Genomic DNA, 8,734 nt, shown 5'->3' on the forward strand with positions numbered 1-8,734 from the left:
TTTACCATGAAAACTAAAAACTTGAGAAAGGAAATTAAAGCAGAACTAAGGAGGTAGAAAACCTCCCATGCTCCTGGATTGGGAGGATTAACATGGTGAAAATGGCAATACTGCCAAAGGCTATCTACAAATTCAATGCGATACCTATCAATATCCTAACCTCATTCTTCAATGACATAGAAATAACAATCCAAAAATTATTATTATTCAACATGGCATCATAGGGTGTCACTCCTAAACGTCTGCCTTGAAGTGACAATGTCTCAGGAACCCACCCCATCTCTGTCTGGAGATATGTCTACTGGTTCTATTGCAGAAAGCTAGTGTCACACACAGGTGAAAGTAGAAAACTTTTCCTACATGTGGACCATTAATAACTCATTTCTACAGAGAAGAAATGGGTGAAGTGTTAAACATTTCAACATTTTTATCTGGACCAAGGGACAAAATGAAATGTCAGCTGCCTCAAAAGTGAAGTTGGACAAAAATTCAGTTTTCTCCTTCTGGATGCCAAGAGAGAAGAAATGAAAGCAATGGAAAGGTGAAGAGCATGTTAGTTTGTGCCAAGAAAAGACTGGGGATTTAAAAAATTCACTAGAAGGAATTTCTTTCTTGATGAAGCTGGTGATCTTGTACCAGATGGCAAGCTGACAATATTTTGTGAGATGAGTGTGGTTGAAGATTTATCGAACATATTAGGACATACTAATAGAAGATTTAGCTAATCTCCAGGAAAACACAAAAATTACAGATGGCAGGCTTCATTCGTTTGGTTTTTGTCTGATGATGAGAATTTAAGTCTCATAAAACTGTGTTGAATCTGGATCACTGGTATTTAATACAATATTAAAACATGAAGAGGAAGAGAGCAAAAAGAATCAAGTGGAAACAAGTGATTTAAAACCCTGAGGTTTTAAAAGAAATGATGTGATTCGTTTACATGGGAACAAAACAACCCTTGATACAAATGGTTTTCAACATGTGGGCAGGCACAGATCACTATGCACTGGAATGGTTGACGGTCACTATGAAGAAGCCTTGTGTAACAACCTCTCAGTAGACAATGTTGCTCATAACCTTATCTTTGCAGATTTGCAATTTAGAACAGTTGAAAGCACAAGCCATAGACTTGATTCATATGTGCAATGCATCTTGACACAATAGGTAAAATGGGAAAAACTGCAACGCTGTTGACATAACAGAAATATCTGGGTAGAAGGCCATGATTCAGTTTCACACTTACCTAGTGGCAGAAGCCTTTCAAGCACAGGCATCTGCACAACGTTCAGTTTGTCCTTCCATGCAAATCGCTAAAGCAGTCCTGAATCTCCCATGGACAGTAGAAATCGATATTGACTTTACTCCTACCATGCAGAAGGTTTCTGATATAGACCACAAGCAGGAGTAGTTACTGTTTTCTTGTTCACAGAGCAGAAGGTAAACTGTCAAATTTCTAGACCTTCAGATGGATAATTTATGGTTTATACTTCAGCTTTATATTAGATTAATTCACTTTAAGGCCTTAAATTTACCTTCAATGTCAGGGTTTCTGTTTACTGAATTTCAGTTGATTGTCGAGGCTACTAAAGGGAGGGGCAGCCTCTGGCTCTGATTACCCAGTGAAGAAAGCCACTCCTGGGGCTGGCACCTGAGCTGGGTGACTTTTCCCTGGATGGAGCTGAGTCTGGTAGGTCAGGTAGGCTCTTTTGACCTGCTAGATGACTCTAGTTTTATTCCAGGGCCTGAGTTGGAGCTAACAGCTCCACCGAGTTTGTCGGTATCCAATATGGAGATCTCCGGTACTGGCGGGGGAGGGGTGGCCTTCCCTCCTCTGCTCCCTGAGAAGGAGTGAGGACGTCAGGCTTCTACTCACGCTGAGTCTTGGTTCCTGGGTCGTCTTTGGTCTGTGAACTGCAGGATTAAGATGTTTGCTCCTTGTCGGTTCTTGCTGGTGTTGAGTAGAATCTGCTCGCCCACCGCGTCTGGCGGACTCCCTGTGTTTCAGGTATGGCCGCTGCAGTCACCACCGCCACTGCTGCCTCCGCCGCGGCAGCTGCTGGCAAATGCTCAGGGCTGTCTCCCTGCCTGTATTTTCTCTCTCTGGCCTAAGTCTCTGACCTGTGAAGGCACACTTGGTGTGATTCTCTGGCTTAGGACTGTTCACTGGAACTCTAAAACTGCTTTCTATGCGAGAGCTTGTTTACCCTCCAGCTTCCCTCTGCCATCTTCCTGGAACTCCTGGTTCCGGGAAGTAGTTAACTCCTGGTTAACTACTTGTGGAAAACTAAAGCTAGAGCCTTATATATCACCCTGCACAAGAATCAACTCCAAATGGATCTAAGACCTCGGAGTCAAAGCACACACTCTGAAAACATTACAGGATGGAATAGGAGAAACCCTAGATCTCCTTGGCGCAGGCCGAAATTTTCTTAATAGAGACCCGGAAACACAACAAATCAAAGAAAGGTTGGACAAATGGGATTGCATGAAGTTACAGAGCTTCCGTGTGGCAAAGGACATAGCTAGCAAGGTCAATAGAAAGCCCACGGATTGGGAGAAGATCTTCACTAACCATACAACGGACAAGGGTCTCATATCTAAAATATACTTGGAACTCAAAAAATTAAATCCCCCAACAACAAATCTCCAAAGAAACAACTGCCCAATAAATAAGTGGTCTAATGACTTAAAGAGAAACTTCTCTGAAGAAGTAAGAAGGATGGCCAATAGACACATGAAGATATGCTCAACCTCCCTAGCCATAAAAGAAATGCAAATCAAACAACATTGAGATACAACCTCACCCCAGTTAGAATGGCAAAAATCAAGAACTCTAATAACAACAGATGCTGGAGGGGATGTGGACAGAAGGAAACCTTACTGCATTGTTGGTGGGAGTGTAAACTTGTTCAACCACTTTGGAAAGTAGTATGGAGGTTCCTCAAAAGACTCCACATTGAGCTCCCCTACGACCCAGCAGTCCCACTTTTGGGCATTTACCCAAATGTTTACAAACAAGACCACACTAAAGCTATGAGCACAACTATGTTCATTGCAGCATTATTTACCATAGCTAAGATAGAGAACCAACCCAGATGCCCCTCAGAAGATGAATGGATCAAGAAAATGTGGTACATATACACATTGGAATTCTATGCCTCCATCATGAAGAATGACATTGCCCCATTTGTTAGGAAATGGAAAGACTTGGAAAAAATTATAGTAAGTGAAGTAAGCCAAGCCCAAAGAAGCAAAGGTCCCATGATTTCCCTTATTTGCAATATCCAGTATATGTATGAGTCAAGCAGCAAAGGCCAGATAAGGTGATGTTAGGAAAATGAACCCTAAGACATGTATTTTAAATGTTTTTTTCTTTCATACATTTGTTTCTAATGCAATTATAAGATTATTTCTTTGTTGCTTTGTATGTCCCTCCCCCACAGTATAACCCCTGCTTTCACTGTATTTGATGTCAGTATAATTTGTGGAGGGGAAGTGGAAAAACAAGTCGTTTAAATAAGAATACAGGTGGACCTGTTGCAACAATGACAAGTACAAGTTGTCATGTCAAAAACGAACTTTACAACACGGGGGGGGGGGAGGATTGGGGGGAGAGGGAGGAAGGGAAGGGATGGGAAGGGTAAACAAAGGAGGAGATACAATGCTTGATAAGAAATGTACTCACTATCTTGTCCATGTAATTGTAACCAGTCTGTACAGTATTTTCACAATAAAAAAAATTACCTTCAATGTCTTCTCTTGTACTAGAATATTTTTTTAGTATTGTGCTTTGCATTTTGATCAAAGTTATGCAGGATTGCACTAGTTCTATAAAGTTTAAACCTGTGTTCTCCTTCAAAATATTTGAAGATGATAAAAAATGTCTACATTCTTATTTCTTCTTTGGAGAAGTCTCTCTTGAAGTCTTTAGCTCTTATTAATTGGGTTATTGATTCTTTGAGGGTTTGTTTTTGGGAGGTTTAATATTTTGAGCTCCAAGTATATTTTAGATATGAGACCCTTGTCTCATGCATAGATCTTCTCCCATTCTGTGGGCTTTCTATTTATCTTGCTAGCTGTGTCCTTTGTCATGCAGAAACTGCAGTTTGATGCAGTCCCATTTTTCCAATCTTTCTTTGCTCAGTGGTGAGTATGGATCTTTACTTAGGAAGTTTCCACTTGTGCCAAGGAGCCCTAATATTGTCCCTTTCCCTTAATGTAATATTTTCAGGTTATGTGGTTTTACATTGAGGTCTCTGATCCATTGGAGTTGATTCTAGTGAAGGGTGGTATATAAGTATCTAGCTTCCATTTTCTACACATGTATAGCTAATTCTGCCAGCACAATTTGTTGTAGAGGGTGTCTTTCTTCCATTCTGTGTTTTTTGCTCCCATATTGAAGACTAGGTGGCTATAGGTCTGTGAGTTCATTTCTGAGTCTTCAGTTCTATTCCATTGGTCCTCAGGCCTTTTTTGTGTGTGAATACCAAGTTGTTTTTATTACTACAGCTGTGTAATAGAGTTTGACATTTGGTATTCATACTCTTCCAGTACTTTTCTTCCTGCTACGGATTGTTTCTGCTGTTAGGGTTCATCTATTATTCAATATGAATTTTTGATTGCTTCTTCTATATCACTGAAGAATGATGTTGAAATAATGATGAGTATTGTATTTAATTTGGAGATAGCCTTTGGTAGTATTGCCATTTTCACCATATTAATCCTTGCAATTTAGCAACATGGGAGGGTTTTCCATTTCTTTAAATCGGCTTTAATTTTTTTCAGGTTTTGAAAGTTTTCATCCCGGAGGCCCTTTGCAGCTTTGGTTAAGTTAATTCCTTGGTATTTTTATTTGAGGCTATTACAAATGTAATTACTTTTCTCATTGCAGCCTAGCTCTTCTCATTATTGACATACAGAAAACTACTGATTTTTAAGGTTGAATTTTGTACCCTGCTAGTTTGCAAAAGTGTTGGATCAGCTCAAGTAACTTGGGAGAAGAACCTAAGGGTATTTTAATATACAAAAATCATGTCATCTTCAAAGACAGGTAGGGTTACTCCATCTTTCCCTATTTGGATCCTCTTGGCCTTACTGCTCTTGCTAGGAATTCCATTACTATATCAAAGAAGAGTAGAGAACATTGACTTCTTCCTGATTTTGGAGGAAATGGCCATTAGACACATGAAGATTTTCAACTTCTCCGTCCATAAAAGAAATGCAAATCAAAACAACATTGAGCTCTACCTCATCCCATTTAAAATGGCCATTATGACGAAAACTAACAATAATAAATGAAGGCGGGGAGGTGGAAAAAAGGAAACACTACTACACTGTTGGTGGGAATGTAAACTTTTTTAATCACTCTGGAAACATTGTGGAGGTTCCTCAAAAGACTAAACAAAGAGCTTCCTTATGACCCAGCAATCCACACCTGATCATTTATCCAAATGACCACAAAACCAAACCCAGCAGCACAACCATATTCATTACAGCATTGTTTATCATAGCTAAGATACATAATCAACCCAGATGCCCAACCCAGTGGACAAATGGATCAAGAAAATGTGGCATATATACAAAATGAAATTGTCCTTGCCCCATTTGTAAGAAAATAAAAACACTTGCAAAAATTATATTAAGCAAAGTAAGCCACACACAAAGATACCTAGACTGCATGAATTCCCTCATCTCTAATTAGAATGTGCCTATAAAACTTCAAGTAAACCCAATGGATAGTAAAAGACAAAAATTACAACTGTACATGAATAAACAGCACTTTAAACAGTCACACAGTGACAACAAAGGAGGATATTCGCAGGAGAAGTTCACAAGGGCCCAATAGCTATGTGCATATGATCATATAAAATAATACTTATCAAAGTTAACTCCAAGAAATGGAAACAGAGGTTTTCTATTACATTGTTTGTGGTTTCTTTTTTCCCCTTTGGTTTATTCCCTTTTGTCACTGTTCTTGATTTCTGTACCCTTTGTTTTGTATATAAGTATATCTGATTTAGGGAGGGGAAGGGGAAGCACAGAAATGGTGGGACAAAGGGTGAACCATTTCAGCAGTGATGTTCAGTAGACACTGTTGGAAATGCACTAAACAACGTGGGAAGACAGGTTTGGAAGGAGAGAAACTGGGAGAAAATGAGGAAGGAGGTGACACTGTTCAAAAAGAAATGTACTCATTACCTGACTTATGTAACTGTAACCCCACTGCACATTACCTTTACGATAAAATTTTTAAAAATTCTGCACAAATATAAAGTCTTAGCAGAAGTCCTCTGCTAGGTAAAATATTAAATATATTCCTGCAAAAGGAGGTGGGTGGGTAAGTGGAATTATTTAGTGTTCCAAATTACAAAGAGAGCATCCATGAGAGTATTTTACAGACTTTTAAATACACACAATGAGCTCTACTTTATTTAAGCATTCATGGGATGATATAAATTTGAGGTTCACTTGAAAAAAAATTAAGTACTTACCATATGCAAGACTTCTTCTTAATTAAGAATGAAATAATTCAGTGTCTTCTTTTTGTACTATGTATGCTCTACATTTAAAAGGGAATTGTCATACTTAAATATTTTTCTGTTATTAAAGTTTATCATTGTGTACTGTAGTCCAGTTACTTTTGTGTTTGTTCAGCTTTAATAATGAAAATATGATTGAATTGATTCACATTATGGAAATAAAGTGGAAATAAAGTTCTGCTAAATTACTTAAATTTTTATTCAAAGGGAAGTTGACCTTCAAGATTCCAATGTATAAAATCAGAGTGAACTCTTCTACCATATATTTCAGTTAGTGTTAATGATGAGATACAGGCTACTTGTGTCTGGTTGCTGAAAACATCTTTTACATTTCAGCATTATTTACTTAAAAATGAAATTGTTTCTAAACTCAGAAAAAAACAGAGGATGGAGATGGCAGTAGTCTTTGAAAGGCCCAAAAAGATAACGGACATGGATAAACAATGACTCTTTACTTTAATATTACGTGCAATAACAATCACGAGGCCACCTTCTTAGAGGATTTACCAAGATCTGCCTGATAAAACTATTTGATTGTCTTAACCATTTAGTACATATCTCAAACTTCCATATATGTCAAGGTTTTCTAAGAACCAACTTTTGGTTGTACATCAAATGCATTGAAACAGCCAACAAGTTATGACTGAAAGATAAAAATTCTAACATGCTTTTACTTTGCTCAGTTTTGTATGTTTCTGATCTCCAATTACTACTATGTTAATAAACATTGGCTTGCTTGGGGCTGGGAAGGTGGCTCAGTGGTAGAGCGCTTGCATTGCATGCCTGAGGCCCTGGGTTTGATTCCCCAGCACCACATAAGCAAAAAGAAAAAAGCCGGAAGTGGCATTGTGGCTCAAGTGGTAGAGTGCTAGCCTTGAGCTGAAGAGCTGAGGGACAGTGCCCAGGCTCAGAGCTCAGGCCCCATAACCGGACCCAAAAACAAACAAACAAACAAACATTGGCTTGCTTACACATTCTCATTTCTACTACCTACACTGTCATCATTTCATGAAAACTCTGCAAGCCAGTAGCATTTTCACTACAAATTGTCTCTTACATGCTAGTTTAGAGATGTACCCTTAATTGAAAGATCACTTATGGGAGAAAAGGGATGTTCACATGATTATAGCACTTCCTTTGCCATTTAAACATAACAATTGTTTCAGCTGTGAGATAGAGATGGCCTCTAAAAGTTGGATATCTGTTACACGTGAGAGAATTTGGAGCATCAGGGTTGGTTTGATATTTCAGCTATGGTAAATAATGCGGTGAGTCAAGCGGAAAAGTCACATAATGTGATGTCAGGAAAATGAGCCCTTAGATGTGTATTTTAATGTTTTTTTTCTTTCATGCATGTGTTTCTAATGCATTTAAAAGATTATCTCTTTGTTGCTTTGTATGTCCCTCCCCCACAGTATAACCACTGCTTTCTCTATATTTGATGTCAGTATAACTTGTGGAGGAGATGGGGAAAAACCAGTTGTTTAAGGATACAGGTGGACCTGTTGCAACAATGAGAAGTACAAGTTGTCATGTCCAAAACGAGCTTTACAATGTCGGTGCGGGGGGGGGGGGGGGGGGGGGGAAGGAGAAGGATTTGGATTGGGGGGGAGGGGGGAGGCTGGGAAGGGATGTGAAGGGTAAACAAAGGAGGAGGCTGCAATGCTTGGTGAGAAATGTACGCATTATCCTGCCCATGTAATTGTAACCCCTCTGTACAGTATGTTCACAAATAAAATTAAATTAAATTAAAAAATTAAAAAAAAATAATGCGGTGATAAACATGGTTGTGTTGCTAGCTTTGGTATAACCTTGTTTATAATGTTTGGGTAAATGCACAAAATTAGGATTGCTGGGTCATAGGGGAGCTCTATGAGTAGTCTTTTGAGGAGCCTCCATACTGCTTTCCAGAGTGGTTGAACAAGTTTACACTCCTACCAACACTGCAATAGGGTTCCCTTTTGGTCTCATTCCCTCCAGCATCTGTTGTTACTGGATTTCTTGATTATAGCCATTCTAACTGGGGTGAGGTGGAATTTCAGCGTTGTCTTGATTTCCATTTCTTTTATGGATAGAGAGGTCAAGCATGCATCTATTGGTATTTCTTATTTCCTCTTCAGAGAAGTCTCTCTTTGAGTTTTTAGCCCATGTGTTAATCGGGCAGTTGTTTCTTTGAGGATTTGTTGTTGGGGGAT

The 8,734-nt window shown here is 38.9% G+C and overlaps 1 pseudogene; it reads left to right on the top strand.

Moving 5' to 3' along the window:
• The first annotated feature begins 258 nt into the window (after positions 1-258).
• On the top strand, positions 259-1,325 carry LOC122110286 (annotated as a pseudogene).
• The last annotated feature ends 7,409 nt before the right edge of the window (positions 1,326-8,734 follow it).

This window comes from Dipodomys spectabilis, unplaced genomic scaffold (genome assembly GCF_019054845.1).
Source record: "Dipodomys spectabilis isolate Male_0828 unplaced genomic scaffold, ASM1905484v1 ptg000002l, whole genome shotgun sequence".
In the NCBI taxonomy this organism is placed as follows: domain Eukaryota; kingdom Metazoa; phylum Chordata; class Mammalia; order Rodentia; family Heteromyidae; genus Dipodomys; species Dipodomys spectabilis.